At 40.1% G+C, this 20,473-nt stretch overlaps 1 protein-coding gene across 4 annotated transcripts in view; it reads right to left on the reverse strand.

Annotated features, from left to right (window-relative positions):
* The window catches only part of PCDH10 (protocadherin 10), a 195,911-nt gene that overhangs the window by 126,002 nt on the left and 49,436 nt on the right, over positions 1–20,473 (reverse strand). For all 4 annotated transcript variants that reach the window (XR_012587273.1, XR_012587270.1, XR_012587271.1 and 1 more), the window contains exon 5: positions 16,242–16,386. The gene's annotated coding sequence lies outside the window, so the exon portion shown is untranslated. The remainder of the gene's footprint in view (positions 1–16,241; positions 16,387–20,473) is intronic.

Raw genomic sequence — 20,473 nt, forward strand, 5'->3', positions numbered from 1 at the left:
CCAAAAACCTCATACATCTGAAAATGGAAGGAACGTCACTAAGACATAGCCTCAGAGGCAATCTGTTACCCATTATAGCTGGAACTGCTACATCAAGAATCATAGTAAACATACATTTTCCCACTGAGGCACATTCATGCACCCTTTTGGACAATGGGATATGTTGCAAAGCCTTGCCAAGCACCTCTCAAGGGAATTCTGTTAACAGCACATCTGTTCAAGATCTTGTCTTCCCAGTAGTATTTTGTGTGCTGCCTGTGATCTGTCCACAATAGAGCACACAAACAAATCAGTAGAAACCCTGCAACATACTAAGAGATCTTTTTTGTTTTGCTACACCAGTGGAAAGCAGTTTTAATTAAGAATATTCGTAAAAATAGTGTAATTAATTATAGGACCATTAAATCGAACAGTAACTGTTATCGATAGTAAAAGGCTGCTATATACACACATACCTAGCTATGAGGCAAGCCATATCCAAAGGAGAAAATACCAAATTTAAGTCTCAAACTCCCCTCTTGAAACTTCTTCCCTTTCTAAATATTGTTCTGTGGAACAAAGAAAGACTTTCTAGCTTAACAGTCAAATCCCTCATCTACAGACAGAACGGCCTCACACTGAGAAGTGCTATAGGACGTGTCCAATAACACTCCAGGAGAACACTCAAACCATTCTCACCTCCCCTGTCTCAGCTGAATCCAGACTTCATTTGGAGCACAACAGCTCCAGAGAATGAGCCTCGGAGTAGTCACAGGCAAAATTCTCCTGAGAGACGGCAGTTTGACTAGCCTCAGGTGAAGAGAACTGAGCCCAGTTTTCCCCACAGCTCCACTATGTGCTTTAACAAATCAGCTACTGAGTAAGAAGGAACTGCTGCAGCTATGACTACAGGCTCCTACAGCTATATTTTACAATATAAAATAAAGGTATTAAAAATTCAGTTCTTCACCTTAAAGATTTTATTTGCATGGCAGATGTATTTCCCTATAGTTTAACTTACTGTCTCGCAATCTAGAGGACTGAGTTGCATTGCAACCCATTGGCTGGGTCAAAAACCCTTCACCAGGCTTCTCCATCAGCGCTACGGGATATTCAGGTGCCTTGCTCAGAGGCACTGACTGGGTCTCAGTTATTTGAACACAGGCTTTGCAATATACCTTGTCACAACATCTACCATCCTCTCTCTAGATCTGACTCTTGACATTTACACTGAGTCCTATCTTCTTTGTGAAAGAATTTAGTACACACAAGGATTAATTGTTTCTTCTGTTCTCAAATCCCTTTCTGTGATCCAGGTGCTTTGCTGCTCTGGTTGAATAACTCAGAGAAATACTCAGAGAGTAACCAAAAACCCTCTGAAGTCTCGCTCATAAATACACTGGACAACTGACCAAAGCCTATTCCCATTTCCCCTCTTTCATAGTCTTTTCCAGGCAACTGCACTCACAAATTATACACAATATTGCTCTCTATACTGCCCCTGACATGATGGCAGCATTTTGCCATTCAGGCTGCAACAATTCATGGTACATGGCATACCTCTCAGTGAGGTGAAAGACATATCACAAGCTAGCTCTTTGGCTGCAACATGCCTTAGCCTAGGTCTCGTAGTAGAAAAGAAAACAAACAAGCCCAAAAAAATAACTCAGAGCATAACATGACTTTCACTCCCCTGAGAGGCATGCCACATATCACAAAACACTGCAGTTCTGCTCTGTACAGAAGTATTTTCCATTGTTATGCTCTCAAAACAGTTGTCACCTTTTAAAATTTTGCTTGATTTCATTAAATATTATTAAAATCCCAACTGCAAATATAGAGTAATGAGTGCAGGCACTTACGTTAGTATAGTGGTGATTGAAGGATAAGGATATAAGATTTGCCATGCAGATCTATGCACAAAAGCACTTCCAGCATAACCAAACACCTAATACTGAATTTTATGCAGGTTTAGGTTTAATCGATGTTATGTTTTTGTCTTTCAGAGGCTGAAGCAGTCTCGGATGGATAAGATTAGTTCTCTGGAACATGCTTAGCAAGGCTGAAGAAGACATTGCCAGAAACAGGCTACCTTTCAGCAAGTATTTATTCTACCTAACAAGCCTTCCATCATCAGAAGACATAACTTCAATCTAAGGGTTAGAAAAGAAAACACCATACAACAACAAGGTAACTCAAATTTGAAAACACACGTTTCATAAATGACCTGATGGCCTGTTCCTTTCTATCTACAGTCTTACAGAGTATCAAAAATATCCAGAGTATCGTTAATGGACAAGAAATTCCCTGACTTGAAGGAGCTTGAATTATGCTGTTGTAAAACTACAAAGGCACTTAAAATAAATCTTTAGAAAATTCTGTCTGTGAAGGAAAAGTGCTCTTTTACACCACCCAAACAAGCTTTCTGGAAGACCAGAGAGCCCATACGGTTACTGCTCCATCTTTTAGCATTCTGAATTTATGGTATATTACAGATCAAACATGGACCACCTCCACAGGGCAATGAATGAATCATCTGCATTTGTCTCTTAGATTTTTTACTCACATAAGTATGTAGAGAGCCACAAGATAAAGCTAGTTGCAAAATAAGTTGTTAGCAATAATCTGAGTTTGTCTTTTCCACCTGCACACATGGGTGTGTGTGTGCAGGAATAAAAATTGCGGTATCAGGTCCCAAAAACCTGATTGTATCCAATGTTCATTCATGCTCACATATAGGTTAGGATAAGAGTTTAGATGCATTTAAGCCTTTTGTGACCCATAAGAACCCTGCCTCAGCTATTTGTTTATTTTTTCAGATAAATTCCTTTGGTTATGGATAACATGTTGCAAGATTGTAACAACTGATATTAAAACAACACACAGCCTTGAAACTACTGATCCACTCAGGAGGGCATTGCTGTATCCCACCAAGTGAGCTTTCCAAGAACAACATAATACTGCACATGAACTGCTGCAGTAGCAAAAATGGTTTAAATTCATAACTTGAGGCCCTTTGCCTATATCTGCCCTGATACCTGCCTGCTTTTTTGATAGCCATAACAAACACTCCCACAATGAGAAAACAAGACCCACAGGAGACAAACTTTTGGGGAAAGCAAGAAGAAGAAAAAGAGCAGTTATCTCAAAACTTTAGTTTATCAAGTATTCATATTTATTAATTGTTAGCTTATTTCTACAGCTATAAATGCTTTGTATCTTCTATGTGCACAGTTCCTTATGTGTGCCTAGCATTGCACTCAACTCCAGTATCAGGCCACTCACACTTGTGAATTTGCAGGACAAAATCCAATTCCCCTGAACTTTACTCAGGAAATTAGTCCTCTCACATCACATGTACATGCAAATATTTGAAAACAAAAGGTTTTTCTTCTCTCTGTAATCAATACAAACTTTTCTTTTTCAGTCTCCTCTTTTTATTGAAGCCATTATATAAAAGTGGTTGGTGAAGCATTTAGTGGAAGCTGAAGAGGTCTATGGAAAGTCTGTATAAACCCAAACAGGCTTGCTCCAAATAATCCAGAAATTAACTCATTTTTACAGACATACAAATAGACATCTTCACAGAAATGTAAGATAACTCTTGTATTTATTCATAAACAAAACCCCACACCCACAATTATCTCATTCTTCCTCTCTGACTACATAAATGGATGAGGGGGGAAAAATCATCATCTTAGGTAACACACTAAGACGACAGGTGAGATAAAAAAGCTTTTGTCAGCACATTTTTCCAGTTCTGACCATGCTGAATGTTTTTGATCATATCTCTAATCATGCTACAGTGAGTAGGGGGGGAAAAAAGCCCCCACGCTAATTGGGTTTTTCACTCACTTAATATGACTTTTGTTTGGGATTCTGCAAAAACGTTTGATGTGGATAATTAACTCAGAAAGTTTCTATGAATCCTAAGTGAGCATTTAAACAGACGTCAATTTTGACACCTTCATGACACTTATGGCCATCTTACCATACGGAAGTTAGTATTATGTCAAATAAGCATATTTTTACATGCAGCAGCGCACCAGTGCTTAACAAACCTGAGTTTTTGAGTTCTTGCCATGCCAGGAGTGCTTTGTGCCCAGTTCCAAACCTCATTCATTCAAATTCTCCTCACAAAAGTTCACACAGCCATTCATGAGTTTGCTGATTATTGCCCAAGTAGTTTATTCAGGCGAGTAAACACTTCACATGCTGAAGCGCCAACCCATAACATAACAGGGTGCTTACCAACAAGCTCTGGTAAATGTAACTCCAGTAGTTTACAGTTGCCAAACCTGAATTACCACACACTCCCCTGTTGCCCATCTATAAGAGAACAACTGAAACGCTTCACTCCAGACTCCAGCTTCCTTGCCTGAAGCCAGCCTAATTGATAATTTAAGATAATAATCCATACTTTGTAATGAAGCACATACATTACTCGTCTTCATTATGCCCTGGAGAGTAGATCGACAAAAGGAATCAAGTGGGAAGGCAAACGTTAACCGCTCCAGCAGGATTCTCCAGGGCTCACTAGTTAGCAACCATAATCGGAAGTACTTATTGCAGCCAAAAGGGGAAAGATTATCATGACTAATGGGGGATTTTAATAGTCAAGTTTGATTTTATTTTAATTTAAAATAAAAAAAAACACCCCAAACCAAGAATAGGGTTGTGCATGCAAAAAAGCAAGCCACATCTTCAGAGACCTGAGTGCAGCTAGACTCCAAAAACCAACTACAAAGGGGACACAGGAAAGGCTTTTCTAAGGACACTTCTCAACCTGCTAAAATCATTTCCCTTCTATTGATGTCCTTCTCAACTTAAGTAAAGGATATTTTCTCTACCCTTCCCAGATCATGGCAAACAAAAACAGGATTTGAGTGACTAAAAAAACATATGGAAATTTATGATATTGATATGCTACCAATATGCTATCCTGCTCATCCCTGGAGGAAGTTGAAGTGCAGTCAGTCAGTCCCTTGTTTGATCCAAGAGTTTTTACGCCACCAAACTCTAATTCAGCTGCATACAGTTTCTTTTCCCCAAGGACTCAAAATACTTGAGTCTTGCATTTGCCACAAGGGAATCTGCCTAGCAAACATGGCATCCAAGCCCTCCTAGGTTTTACCTACAGAGCCAAGTCTGTACAATTTGGTAGACGTAACCACTAGACATAGATAAAGCCTAGCCATGCTAGCACATGGGCCCTATGAATTCATGTGCAGTCTCATGGTACAGTGATACACTGTCTCTACTCCGATCACCATGTTGCATTATCCTACACCCTCACCAAAGAGACTAAAAGGCTTGAGTCTCCTCAGGCTCTTCACTCAGCTGAGCAAAGGAACAATTAGATTTCAAAAAAAAATAAAATTTACTAGTGCTGCTCCACTGACCTCAAAATAGCTTATATAGGTGACAAGCAAGATCAGCAAAGGGGAGCGAGAAGGAGAAAAAAATCTACTACTCTCAATTCAAATTCTTCTCAGGAAATTTGACCACTCTTCCACTGAGTTACCACCAGTTTCAATGAACTGGAGGGAGACCTTTGAAATCCTATGACAAATTGTTTCTGCCTGCTCCTGAAATCATAGGCAAAAAACCAGCTATGCCAGATAGAAAAATACCATACAGGCAATTCCTGTTGTCTACAAGATGATCTTAGAGCTGCAAAAAAAGCTAACAAGATCTTGGTAAAAGACATTTCCAGGTCCTTCACAGGCTGCCTGTTCCAAAACCAAAGAGTTAACTGTTCAGGAACACTGGCAGTGGTTGTGGATGAGCAATACATAAAATAGAACTTATGAGGGGATGTACTTGACCTTGGGTTTACTCCTTGTGACTCAGACTTACATTTAATTTCTGCAAAAACATGCTACATGTCTGTCTTGCTCAGACTACACTGCATCTGCATTCTTTCTTTCTATGAACTAAGGGCATATTTGAAGACATGAAAAGTGTGATAGTAAGTTACCAGTAATTGCTCTTGTTCAAGGATAAAAACTATGCAGCCATTGACAAAACTCAAGATGTGGGAATTACAGTCTCCCATATCCCCCCTCTTTGGGTTTGTGGCTGGGTTTGGTCTTTTTTTGGTAAAACTTTAAAAGCTTTGAAGAGTCTGAATAGCTGGCTTCAACTTTAGAACTAAAACTGGTCTTGATTAATGCTTTTAGAATCAACGACCGAATCACTCTTACCATTTCTAAATCACTTTTGCTAGCTCAAGAAGAGATGCCCACCAACTGAGATGTAGTATCATACTGTTAAATACATTGTCTGCCTTTCCCATTTGACACCCCCACTTGAAGTGCAAAGCAAGCTTCAAGTGTCAGAATCAGATTCCCGCAGAGAGATCCTCACAGACATACGGATCCAGCAATGGAGGCTGACAAAGTTATTTATGCACTTGCTCTTCTATGAAGCTTTTTCGAGTCATCACTGCTGTGCACATCAGGACTTGGCAGGTTTTAGGCCTACAGTATCTTCAGGTAGGACCAGCAGTCAGAATTTGAAGCACAAAGTCTTTCTTACCAATCCCCTATGCAAGGGAGAATTTTAAATTAAGTTTTGCTCATGCAAATTGCTTACATCTTTCATAGACCGAATCTGACAATAAGCAAACACTGTAGCATTGAGTGAAGTACTTCACTTCATGGGGGGACTTGATTCAGGAGCCAGATAACACCTTAATGAAGCAACCGCTGTCACAAGGCAGCTGATGATCCCTTCTGCAGTATTTCATGTATCTCTCAGTGTGCAGAAAAATGTTTGAGTCAAGCATATCCTTGCAACTATCAATTAAAACATTTCGGGAATCTTATTTTCCAAGCAGCTTAATAAACAATGATGCTTCTTTGTTAGAAGTCACTTTAACATAAACACCACCTGCTATTTTGCAAATAATGACAATAAAACAGTTAAATATAGTAATAGATTTGATGGCCTTTATTCAAAAATAATTTTACTCAAACTAAGTTTCATGAAAACAGCTATTACTTGCTCCTGCGAAGTCCAACATAATTAATGTAATTTCCGCCAAATGTAATAGGAACAGTTTCAATTACCCTACTTTTCAATTATTCTCCATAATACCTTTTCTTTTAGAAAGACTAGAGTGTCTTTTATTAATAAAGCGTTAAACTGATAATGATGATTGGGGAAGTTAGGGGAAGAGGGGAGGAACTGTCTACACAGGAAAAATTGTATCATACATTATTTACCCTATCTCACTCAAACTCCAAAGAAAAGGGAAAGACAGAATAAGTGACTTAATGTGAATATCTGAATTGGACACACAGATGAGTTATAAGGATTAAGGTCAAAGGATAGATAAAGGGCATAAATCTGCTCAGCGTTCATTAAGATGCAGATGTTTTATTTAAAGACACTCCTAATTCAGACCAACGTTAATAAAAAGAATCTGTAAGACCAGAACTGTCAGTTTTCCACTAAAGCAAGGTCTTTTTGAATCTTTTCACGTGACTTAAGCTGGTGGCACAAAAACATAATTAGAGAAAGCTCCTTTTTGATGAGGTGCTTAAAATCCCATTTTGAGGTACTATAGGTGGTAGGGGGGTGTAAAACATAGTATGCTGCTACAAGTCCTATGTCAATCCTTTACAGTCAAAATTGCTGTGTTCCAAAAAAACTTCCTTCCAAAATAACTGATATAACATACCAGTGAATTAGCAAGTGTTCACATCGACATATTCAGTTAAGGATCTATGAGTACACTGTACCTGCACAAGCAATGGTATGTCCTGTCCTGAGCTTAAAGTGCTTTCAGAACACAACTGTAACACAACAAACTCAACCACTCATTCCAGCAGTGTCCTGGTTATGCCAATAGAGGCCTTTTTGACCATCAGATATTAGAAGGCTCTTTTTTTAATCTTAAAGAAAAAAAATGTTTCTGTGCTTGCAGTTTTGCTATTTAAAGTGCTGTACAGAGCTCTACGAGCAATGAAGTACAGAATATTTTATTCTATAAAAACTTTTCACATATTGACTTATGCAGGGTTTTAATATGCAAAGATCAGCATGCATTCCTTCGGGTTTTTTTGTTCCCTTTTACTTTATGTAATCTTCTACTTCAACATTTTAGAACGCACCCCATTCATTTTGCTTGCCATTCCAGAAGTCATCATCAACTTCAAAACACTAAATACCTTTTTGTGCTAGACTTGACAGTTACAAAACTGTCAAGCCAATTTTATGGACTAGACATAGCTCTTCAGGAATGCTTTATTTTTACTACGCCATCAAATAAATACAGATAATACAGAACAGAGAATTAAGAAAGCATAAAGACCTCTAAAGGTAAGAATTGGGCTAAAACTGTGACAGCCCGGCGAAACAAAACACTTCAGCCAGAGGGAGGAGAAAGCCCTGTCGTGTGTACGAGACCTCATTCATTTGCTGGAAATGCCTGTCTTCATTTAAATCTAGCCAAAGCTTTACTAAATTGCTCTGTATTTTAAGGTACACACAGGAAGAGATTATGTTAACCCCCAAACACCAGCAACCAGGCTATTGCAGCACAGTCCTCAGAGCCATTCACTCACATTTTCACGACATGGCCAATGCTATTATTTAATGGCTGAATCTGAACACCTGACCCAGTTATCAGTAGAAAACATCTTAGAACAAATTAATGAAATGAACATAGACCACAAATGACTGGGACAGTCACTCAGCTGTTCATCCAAATGGTCCTAAGGGAATCTGAATACAAAGATGTTGAATAACTGCATCCTATAACTTGTCACCTGGATGAGCACATAAGTAAGAGGAGTTGTGTCTATTTGCCATGTAACAATCTTTAAAAATGGTTTCAATAGAACAGTAAATTTTAATCCAACGCTTGTGTGCAAAGCAAAAAATAAAATCCATTAAAAAAAAGGAAAATTAGCAGACATGAACACAAACCAGAGAAAGAGGAGCGATTTGTTTAGGATAAGAAATCGCTTCTCGGTTCAAGCTAAAGCCTTTCGAAGAGGTCAGGAAACACACGAATAATCTTGTCAATAAAGTATACTTGTGTTTCCTAGAAGCTTTTGTCACAAATCCTCATTAAAGGCTCCTAAAGAAACGGAATTGTAATTAGGTGAGAGAAAATCCTGCCCTTTGATCACTTATTAATGAAAAAAAGTAAACCGTCCTTTCAAAGCAGTCATGAAGAACAGTCCTTGAAATATATATATGGTTCTTCACTGTTCAGTGCACTTAAGTGATCAAGATGGGGCAGAGAGGAAGATGATGCATGAAGAGAAAGGAGAGTAGGGTATAGAGTTTACCGTTTAAGAGGTGAGGATTACGACGACAGGTTGGAGAGTACTGTAAGCAGATGAGTGAAGACAAAGATGAATGCAAATATGTATGTGGAGGAAAAAAAAAAAAAAAAAAGGTCTCTGCCTCACACAAACACTTAAGGAGGGAGAGTTACAACTCAGGAAAGAAACTAGAATTAACTCAACATTCAGAAGGAGACAAATAGAAGGTTTGAAATTATTAGGAAAGGAACAGTAAACCAGAAAGCATTGTGATATGCCTCCAGAAGACCACACACACATTTATGAATTCATATTGCATGCAGTTATATTAATCCCATTTCAAAAAAAGAAATTGAGAAAGTAGAAAAGGTGCAAAATGTTGCAAGGATAATCAAAGGTATGGGAAAATCTTCTTTAGAAAGGGATTAAGTAGATTAGTTTGCCATCTGAAAACTAGGGGAGAGAGCGAGCGAGCAGTAGTCTACAAAATTATGCATTGTATAAAGAAGCTGAAGAGGAGATTACAGCCTTCTACAGCAGGGCAGGGGGAAAGAGCTAGATAGCCCCCAGTAGAGTCATTATTGTGGAGGTTTAAAGTGAAGTGAAAAGTAATTCTGCTTTTCATGCAAATTTTCATCAAAATGTTGGAAGTCGCTAGCAAAGAACAGCAAATCTGAGATTTGATCAATTTGCAGAAGTTAGCATGACCATTGCAACGTGACCGCCCAGACACAACTTCCAGATGGCTGGACGCCTATCAAGTGTAGCTGTGTAAAGTCCATGTGATGCATACTTTGCACCTCCTCGCACTCTCCTTGGTGAATGCTGCAAGATTTGAGGCAGGAGGGCAGAAAGATCCTTGGTTAGACCTGGTATAGCAACTGGTTAGATACAATGGAGAGACAATCGGGTCTTTCTCTTAGCCTTGTTAAAGGCCTGGAAACAATTTCACTGGCCTAATTCTTGTGTAACACACAGACCACCAGTCTGCATAATATTCCAAGGAGTATGGTGGAGGAGTTATTTTCCTATTCAACTCAAATCTTTCCTAAAGCATTTGCTAATATTAATTTTAGCATAAGACTTACTTGATCACTGCAAATGTTAAGTTAAGCTTCCAGAAAAAAAAAAAGGAAAACTGGTCATTGGCAAATATTTCATTATTTGCACTCACAGAACAGTTATTTATTTTCTGGGAAGTCTATACGCTCAAAACCATTGACAGTCCTCTAACAATCTGTCTAGTTTCCTTACCTGCTGCTCTCATAAGAGGTAGAAGACAAAGCACAAGTGGCAGTTTTCGTATCTCTCACCCACAGCCCCTCTTGCCTGGGTATGAAATTCACTCTGGCAGAGAACTATTACATTTTCACTGAAACCACCAAGACAAATACTTGGATACCTCATCATATATGCATGTGTTTACTGCGTGATGCAAAATTTCATTTCAATCCTGACTACATCAGCTAAAGAAGGGCAGATGGAAGAAGCCTTACAAAATTCAGGAAGTATTCTGCACACATCTATGACAGTAACCTAAATGCTGAAACTAGTCAAGCAGCTGTCTGGAGGAGGCTTCCAATTGTACCTTAACACTGAACTAAAGGAAGCAATTAAAAAAAATAAAATAAAAACCAACAAAAACCCCAACACCAAACTAAAAAAAGTAATAACCTCTCAGAGAACAAGCAACTGCTGGAGAGATTTCCTAGTAAAGGACTAGCTATGGCCTTCTTTGGAGTGGCTATAAAGCAGTGTACCACACTCACAAACAGTTGGCTGATCGGGAGTTTGTACGCTTATAAATCCATAAAGAACTCTGATACAATTGCTGTTTTCTGTTATGGAGTTCTTAGGTGCAATAGTTTGTCCTTCTTCCCTCCAACAGTTATTTTAAAAACAAAGGCTACTCAGTGCAAGTTTGCATAACTATATTGATTTCAGAAGTAATGCATCGGTTTATATGAAGCATTGACCTCTTTCACAATTTCTGTTTAGTTTTTTTTTTTTTTTACACTAACAGGAAGATACTGAGAAGATTAAAGATCAAGGACCATCCATTTCATACAAAAGGATTCCCCCTTCAAAATCTTTTTGACAAGGATTAGAAAAAAAACATAGAAGCGTTTCACATGCTACTCTTGTTAAACTGAGCAACTCCTATAGCTCCTTAAGAAAGCAGAACTGAGAGGGGCACACCTTTCATCCCAGGAAAAAGATAATGTATGAAGACCAAGCTCCAGCTTGACCTTTATCTTCATAAGTGATAACTCTCAAAAGTGACCAAAAGGTTAACTAAACTCTAAAAAGGTCATCTGTCTTTAATCTGGCTATATAGATCCTTTTCTGATGTTCAATAATACACAGCTACTGTTCATTAAATATCACCCGTCCATTCTGTATTTTCACCTTCTGTTTGCAGCAGCAGCTAGATTTTTGTTCTGTCACATTAAATAACTTGCAACTTCTTTCAATCCAGCACATTTTCTGGGATAGGAAGTGTTTTAGAGTTATGTAAATAAATGACGAACTGCTCTTCTAGAATACTTCTGCTATATCAGAGATATATATATACACACATACATACTAGTTCTGAGCACATTAGTGCCTTCTTCATTGCCCCAATATGAGTCTTTCATACTTTTAAGATACAGTAATCATCTCTTTTGCTCTTCAAAAGTGATGCAGCTCAAATCACATTCTGCTTAAAGCTTATTTCAAAACAACTACATAATCCAAAGTCATACTAGAAATGAAACACTAAACTCCAAATTTAATAGACAAAGTAATAGTATGCAAGATCAGGTTCTTCAGATGTCTAGAGAGTTAAGAAAGAACTGTGAATGAATATAAGAACATCAAGGTTGCTTCCTTTTTTTTTTTTTAAAGAAAGACTGTATCGCTATATGTGCAAATAACATTCTGAAAGTTCACATCGTCTTATTGATTGAATTATACAGGTTATTCTCGTCTGTCTCTTTCCTTTTTACTATTTTGCAAGCACTGCTAGTTACAGTTTAGGTTCAACATTGCAGGGAATAAAGTTTATGCTTTTTTTTCTTCCTTTCAAGGACAACAGTATTCTGAAGGTTTAGTTGCTTCCACTCTTCGTTAATCAAAATCCAGCTGATCAAATAGACAAGTGTTATCTTCCCATTTTTAATCAGATATGTAACGAATTCCATGAAAAAGACTTTATCTAGGGCTCATTTGGTTAGCTTTTATGTTTTCTGCAGATCTCCCTTAAAGTCAGTCTGGAACATTCACTGTGAAGAACTTCAATTTTCAAGTCGTTTTATAAATTTTTTCTTTGACAACTGAGAGTTTCGAAAGATTATCTAGCATAGAAAAGAAAGATATTTTAAAAAACCAAACTAACTCTTCAAACTACCACCATTAACCCGAACAGAAACTACACATCGAGTCACTCAAGAAATGTACTGGTGCTGGATGGGCTTCTCCAGTCCTCCTTGGTCCTAGGATTAAACAAAGAACATAAGTGATCCACAAAGAGAGACTACTTGTCCACTTCACCTATAGCAATACAGGAGGAAATGGAGTGTACTTTCCTATCTACACTAACATTTTTCTTCTAGCACTCTCCTATCTGTATGATAATTGTTCTTATAATTATCATATTTATTGCAAAGCTCAGAAGTAATTCTTCACTGTCATGCCCAAATTTGCACACGAAACGTCAATTTGGTCATCAATTCAAACCTAGTCCTTCACAGGAAGAGGCGAATACCAATCATCATCCAACCGTGCACTAGTTTGCAATGCTGAGAAAAAGACAAGCTTCCCAAGGAGTGACATCTCCTGAAGGTAATACCACCGCAGACAAACGTGTGAGAGACTCAAGAAAAGGGCAGGGGATGATTGAACCCCCAGCAACCACAGAGTAGCAGAGGGCTGCTTGTCTCAGAGACTGACAAAACAGACACACATAAGTCCATCTTCCCTGGATGCAAGCATCTAATGGCTCTATGATTCCCAAGAGAAATCAAGGTTCAATGTGATGAGGAGTGGTCATAACAGCACCTGGATATCTGTCCTCTCTACCATTCTGAGAGCTGTACAAATCTTAGTGTATCTACTAATTTATTAGGCAGCATTTTATTCTGGTTTCTTCAAGGAACAGTTACAAGTGAAACATCATAAAGTACATAACTCTCACTTGCATGCAAATGGATGTACATTCTTTCACATGGCTGTAGCCCAGGATCTGAATCACTAAGTACCATAGTTTACCTCCCGAGATGGTGGAATCAACAAAACTGATGCTTCCCAGTCTACTGAAGGGTGAAACGAAGCAAGCTGTGGGCATTTCACAACCTTGTATGCTTCTGAGCAAGCCTGCAGAGGGTACGTTGTTAACCTACGCAGCTGCACTTCCAGAGGAATGTTGGTTTGTGGATCAGTGGATGCACGAAGGTGCCTTCTGACTCTTGGTTCTCACTGCAGACACAGAGCTCTCATGTCAAAGAATCTAGTCTTATGAGTGAAAGGAAGGATGTTTTGCCAAAAGCAAACAAGGATAAGAGAGATGAATGGGATTTAAGAGGAGGGGGTCAAGACCTTAGATTCACATATATGCTTGTTGTTCTTAAAGAACAGCAAGAAAGGATCAGAATGGATGGGGCATAGTTTGTGACTTTGCATATCCATTTCTTCTGCCTACAAGAATCAGTCTAATAGCAAAATCACCGGGGTGTCACTTCAGTCCTCAAAATCCAACCTCTCCTCACTTATTGTGCAGCATCTGCAAGAAATACAAAGAGGCTCAAGGGATGAGCAGCACAGCACGTGCTACAGGTCAACACCTTAAACCTCAGGAATGTTTGAGGCTAATGACAGCCTGACAATTGCTTAATGACATATTACAAAATTAATTACCTGCAAGCCATGGAACTGAGCCCACTGGTGTTCACACTCACAGACATCACCCTGCAAGTGGTACTCACCAACCCACCTGTTTGTATTTTCTTGTAAGAAGGCAAGCAATTAAGAGCTTTAGTCTGGGTATTTACCTTCTCCTCTACCCAGTCAGTTCTTAAACGTAGATTTTCAAAGAAATAAATCACTGGATAGTGAGATGCAAAATACTAGCCCACACAGCCATCAATGCAGCATCCTCAAAATAAGTCTAATATAAAGTAGTCTAAACAATCATAAGGGTGGATAAGGGTTGTAATCATTAAATAGCTTCTTGAACCTTCCAATTGGATGATTTTTTGTTTACATACATGTGAGCTCACAAATACAGTGGGGAAGATGGATATATATTAAGCAAGAAGATAGCACTAGGGAAAAATTACTTTCTCCCCAGCATGATTAAAGAAGTTTTCAAAGAAAAAGACTTTTAAGCAGCAGTTTTATTGTATGCAATGACAATAACCAGGTAGTTTAAAAACAGCAGTATGAAATGCAATTTCTTTCAAATTAAGTGAGGTTATTTTGATCAGACAAGTTCAGAAACCTTACTCTCTGTGAATTAATTTGCCTACAGATTTCTCTTTTCCAAAGTAGTCTTTATGCACCAGAAGTCACAAACCCCCCTATATATCTAGAAGTAAAAGGCCAAGCATCTGTAACTTAAATTTCAAAGTTTGCATCTTTGTTATTCAAAATTATCTCTCACCCCTCTTTTCCATTCAAATTTCTTCTGCACTTTAAAGGGAACCACTTCTCCGCTTTAAAAGCAACCTGCTGAAAGCAGGATGTTCCCTTGCTGCCCATCTCACTAGCTGGCCACTCCACTCCATTCGCCAGAGACTTCCCCAGTCTAAGAAAGGAGCGATTTCTCCCTCTTTCCTTTTCCATTGAAAGTAAAGTATGGCCAAGAGTGCAGCAGCAGCCAGGACATTATATACAATTTTTCTTTACTGCCCAGCCACAACTTAACATAACATAAAATGTTCAGCTGGCCTGATCAGCAAAACATTTGTCATACACCCCAAATGTGCTACTCCAAACACTGAGCATATTTGTATATTTTGTATATACACTTTGTATATTTCACCTTTTACAACTGAAAACATGCTATCTGAACTTGATGCCAGTTTGTGTGATAATTGCCTAAATCAGAACTTTGCTTTCCAGATTTCCAAAGCAGTGAATAAATAAAACTTAAATCATGAGTGCAAAAATGAGATTCACAAAGACACTGGCACCCTGTCTTCAGTCAGCATTCCCTGTAGGTTAACTGGAGAGGTCTTGCATTCAGTGCACTCATTTCTCTGAATCCAGTTTTTAACATCTATCATGCTCTATATACTACTTAAAGATTCTGCAATGATTATTCAACTAAACAGAAACTTTCATGGGCCATACTGTATGTAGACACTGATTTGTACATCTCAATTCAGAGATCACAGCAAATAGGTTAATAAAAAAAGTCAGCATAGCGTACTGACATGCCAAGACACCAGTTCAGGTCCCAGAAGTATAGCAGTGGCTACAGCACAGGATTGCATCTGTCTTCAGTGGCAGGGGAGCAGGGAGAAAAACTCCTTACTGAGGGCAGGATTTCATACTAGAGACATCTGAGCTAGCTCAAGGATCTCTGCATTGCCCCGCGTTAAAGAGTGGACATGCACTACCTCCCCTTTTAACTTCAGCCCTTTAAAGTACACCCTGAACACCGGATCAGTTCTCTGTGAGGTTATAGGACCAATGAGCTGCTGAACATGGCCCCTTAACAAGGAAATATAAACCTTCTTAATTACCATTCCTAACGAACATCAATAAACATTTCATCTTTCTTTAGACAGCAAGAGTGAAGTTATTACACACCTGTTGGGAGCAATGATTCACTTACAGAATGAAAACACAGGTCCTACTGCTTTCTCATTTCCATGAGAATTTTCATGCAGTTTTCTGAAGTGGTAGGCCAAGGAGAACTCATTTTTAAATAATTTCCTTCACTAAAAGCAAAAGATAAAGTCTTATACCAAATAATTCTTAGATATGAGATCTTACCAGATAAATCAGACTTGTCATTAAGTTCCTCCTCACTTCCCACTGCTAGAACTTTGTCGGTTACGGAGACGAAAATGTATTGTTCACACTGTTGTTCTTGTTATTTTTTTCATTGCAGAAGCACAGCTTTCAGCAGAGAAAAAACCTAGCACATAAAAATGAAAGCAGAACATATGCTTGAACTTCAATATACAAACTTACATCCAGTTTTCCAGAAATTAATAGGTCTCGATCTCAAGATCCCCTCAAAAAACTTTAAATCACCAAGTTCTCAGCTATTGCTACAATCTAAGAACTTCATTAAAACTTCCCTCGCCTTCACAAAACTTGAATTCTGGAAGCAGTTGCAAGATAATGATCATAGCAGAGAGTATCAGCAAAGGGTATAACGAAGTTCATTAAGTATTTCCACAGCTGAACCAAATTCAGTTCTCACTGCCAGTAATTTTGAATTAGGATATTTGACCTTATAAAGCTAATAACCTAGTGAAGAATTTGAATACAGAGAAAGGAGGGAAGGAAGAGGGTGTTAGAAATAGGACAATGAACTCCACAGTTGTAAAAGCACTTATTTCAAATTACATCCTCACATGATTCTACCAAACTTGAGATTTGGTTTCTTTACTTGATCAACCATAGAGAGGCTCCAAGTCAGTGGTCCGCAAAGTGGGGTGCATGCACCTCCGGCAGTGTGCAATACAATCCACTGGGGTGCAGGAAAAAATATTTTTGTACCCTTAATAAATAAAATATGAATATTTATAAAATAGGATTTGTTTCATCTTTATCTCATCCTTTTTTAATTACTATTTTTGTGGATGTTTTATAATGTCCATATTAGTACAGTAGTACACATGTATAATTTATAAATACATACTCATATATTGGGTGTGCATTTTTTTACTGTTAGGGGTACACAATCAAAAGAGTGTGGGGAGCTGCTCTAAATAGCACATCCATCCAAGAGTAACATTCTTAATATCTGTGAAGTATTTAAACCCTTCTCAAACATCCAGAACTACCACAATTCCATCTCTAAGCCATACCAAACAACAAAGACCATTCAATAATCGTACAGCACCAGTTAAATGCACCTACCTATAACACAACCACACCCTAGCGCACATTCAGTTTTCTCTTATTTCCTTTATAACCTCTGAACACGGATAATACATTTTGAAGTACCAAAGGAAAATGAAGGTTTTCAACTGGCCTATCCATTAAAGTCTTCAAACTGGCTAGATCAAGGCAGAGGCTTTCCATGGAGACGGAATGAAAAAAAATGGGGGTTATTTCCGAAGCATGTACACAACCACCACCACTTGACCACGACAGAGCAAGCTTCTGAAGTTCTTAGATTTCAGCCTGTCCTTAGTCAAAGCAAACCTATTGTTTCACCCTTAAAAAAAAAAAAAGCTTTCATCAATATGCATAAGTAATTTCAAGATTCAGAAAGTATTACCTCCAGAGTAGTTAATTTTCTACTCATCCCTATTCCATTATTTATTATGCCTCAATTTTTAGAGTAATACCAAGAAGAAGAGGGCACAGGTTGGCTCCTATCAACCAAAACCCCCCAGTCAGGTCCTGTGCCTGACACAGCCTTGAAGGGAAACACATCCAGAGCAACTCTCAAAAACGCTGGCCTACACAGCTCCAAGCCCACACCGGCCCCTTCATTACAGCAGCTCACTGGGCTTTTGGGGGGATTTTCGGGGTTTCTTTAAAACCTCACTTCAGGGCTAGGTGTGACCAGACAGTCTTTGCAACGCATTAGCCCGGGGGCGGGGGGGGCGGGGGGAGGCGAGTGCAGCCCCCCCCCCCCCCAACAGGCAAAGCCCGCCCCGATGGAGCTGTTTGCTCTAGTCCAGATTTCCTGTTGTTAATTGTCTAACCTACATTTATTGCCTTTGAATCACCTCACTGAACACCTCAAGCTTGCAGCGACGGGCGCCTCAGCCCCACTGCCTGCTCCAGGGGCCGCACCGGGCCCCCACCGCCACTTTCCCCCGCCCCACCCCCGTCGCCATCTTCCCCGCGCTGAACACCAGCCGCACTCAGTCCCATTAGGCCCACCTGGTCGCGGGGGCAGCTCCCTGCCAAGCCTTTCCTGTTCCCCCCGCCTTAAAAAACCTCCCCCGGGTGCGGTCAGGGCCGCCCCCGGCCGCCCTTAGCCCGCCCCCGCCCGGCACCTCCTGTCTGTCAGGGCTGTGCAGTGTCTGTCCGTGAGGAGTAGGGCTTGGGGGTGTTGGTTGATGAGAAGCTCAACATGAGCCGGCAATGTGCGCTCGCAGCCCAGAAAGCCAACCATATCCTGGGCTGCATCAAAAGAAACATGGCCGGCAAGTTGATTCTGCCCCTCTATTGCACTCTGCTGAGACCCCACCTGGAGTATGCTGCGTCCAGCTCTGGGGCCATCAACATAAGAAAGACATGGACCTGTTGGAGCAAGTCCAGAGGAGGGCCATGAAGATGATGAGAGGGCTGGAGCGCCTCTGCTATGAAGACAGGCTGAGAGAGCTGGGGTTGTTCAGCCTGGGGAAGAGAAGGCTCCGGGGAGACCTTATAGCCCCTTCCAGTACTTAAAAGGGGCTACAGAAAAGATGGGTAGGGACTCTTTATCAGGCAGTGTAGCAGTAGGACAAGGGGTAGTGGTTTTAAACTGAAAGAGGGTAGATTTAGATTAGATATCAGGAAGAAATTCTTTCCTGTGAGGGTGGTGAGGCACTGGCACAGGTTGCCCAGAGAAGCTGTGGCTGCCCCATCCCTGGAGGTGTCCAAGGCCGGGCTGGATGGGGCTTTGAGCAGCCTGGTCTAGTGGGAGGTGTCCCTGCCCATGGCAGGGGGCTTGAAATTAGATGATCTTTTAAGGTGCCATCCAACTTAAACCATTCCTTGATTCTACGATAAATAAGTAGATAAAGCCAGAAGGTGGTGGGCAGCTTCATGCTTCCCGCGTCTCCTACCCACAGGAGAGGCCCTCAGCCTCGCACCCTCTCTGGCCTCAGTGAGGGCGGCCCCAAGGCCTGGCGTAAGGGGCATCCTGGGCTGCAGCCTCCCCGCTGGACTGTGGGGGTATTAAAAATATAAGATTTTTATATTATATAAAATAATACAATAGCCATGATGGCTGGGGCGGCCTGGCTGCCCCCTGCAGCCCAGGCCTGGGGCCTGGGCCAGCCTGCAGTGGGGAGGATTACAGCTTTCCTGGCGGTCAGCTTCTCCCGCCTCGCTTAGCACCTACTCACCTTCTGGTATTAAAAAATAAAAATGTAAGCTGATAAGCTATCCCTAGGCAGCGTTTCTGTGCTGCCCAAGACAGCCTCTGTGGCTGCAAAGATCCTTCAATAACCTGTCAAGAACTGACATCGCTGTGTAAAGAGCTGTTCGTCCCTATATCTCATTTTAGACGGGTGTACGCGCCACTTTCATATCCTTCAGCTCAACGTAACGTTTGCCCTTTCATGTTCTCGTTTAAGCCACTGGGAATTCAAAGCTATTTCAAAGCATAATTATAGCAATCTGCATATAAAAGGCTGTATGTCCTATGGAGGGTTCAGCAGAAAAAAGCAAACTCCTCAAAAGAAGAAAATTAGGAGTAAATCCCACAACTAAGATTCAGTAAAGTTAATACATTTTTCATCTGATGTGAACAGTCTCTGGATTCGTAAAGCCACCAGAAAATTGTCTAAGGCACTGCACCAAATCAGTCTGCATACATTAAAAGAATGTAGCTGCTACGGGGGGACCACAGCATCAAAGTTTGCTGCCGGCTGGGGTGTGTGTCGGATCCCATGTTGACCTGCAAGGTGGGTTTGTTGAAGTGAGCTCTGAAGGAGCCTCCCAGAGCTTAAGCACCCTTCTTGCTGGGGGCCAGTTGAGGAAAGAGGGGTCTGTAGCAACACTACTTGCTTGAGACATCATGATGGTCTTTAAGGTCCCTTCTAACCCGAACCATTCCATGATTCTGTATGAAAGAGGATTTTTAAATCAGTACATCCATCAAGCAGTATTCACCCCAAAAACATTTCACCATGATGATGAATTGTGTAACGTTGTTTGGGTTGGACTGTATCGTATCTCCCACCCTATTATATAACAAAATTGAGATACAGGAATTATAGCCACGAGTGCTAGGCATGCTGTGTCACAGAAATCGATTCATTTGTAACATTCCTTACACTGAACATGTAGAGTTAACCTCATGAAACTCATAAAAATGCTAAAAGTCA

Source organism: Larus michahellis, chromosome 5, assembly GCF_964199755.1.
Source record: "Larus michahellis chromosome 5, bLarMic1.1, whole genome shotgun sequence".
Classification (NCBI taxonomy): Eukaryota; Metazoa; Chordata; class Aves; order Charadriiformes; family Laridae; genus Larus; species Larus michahellis.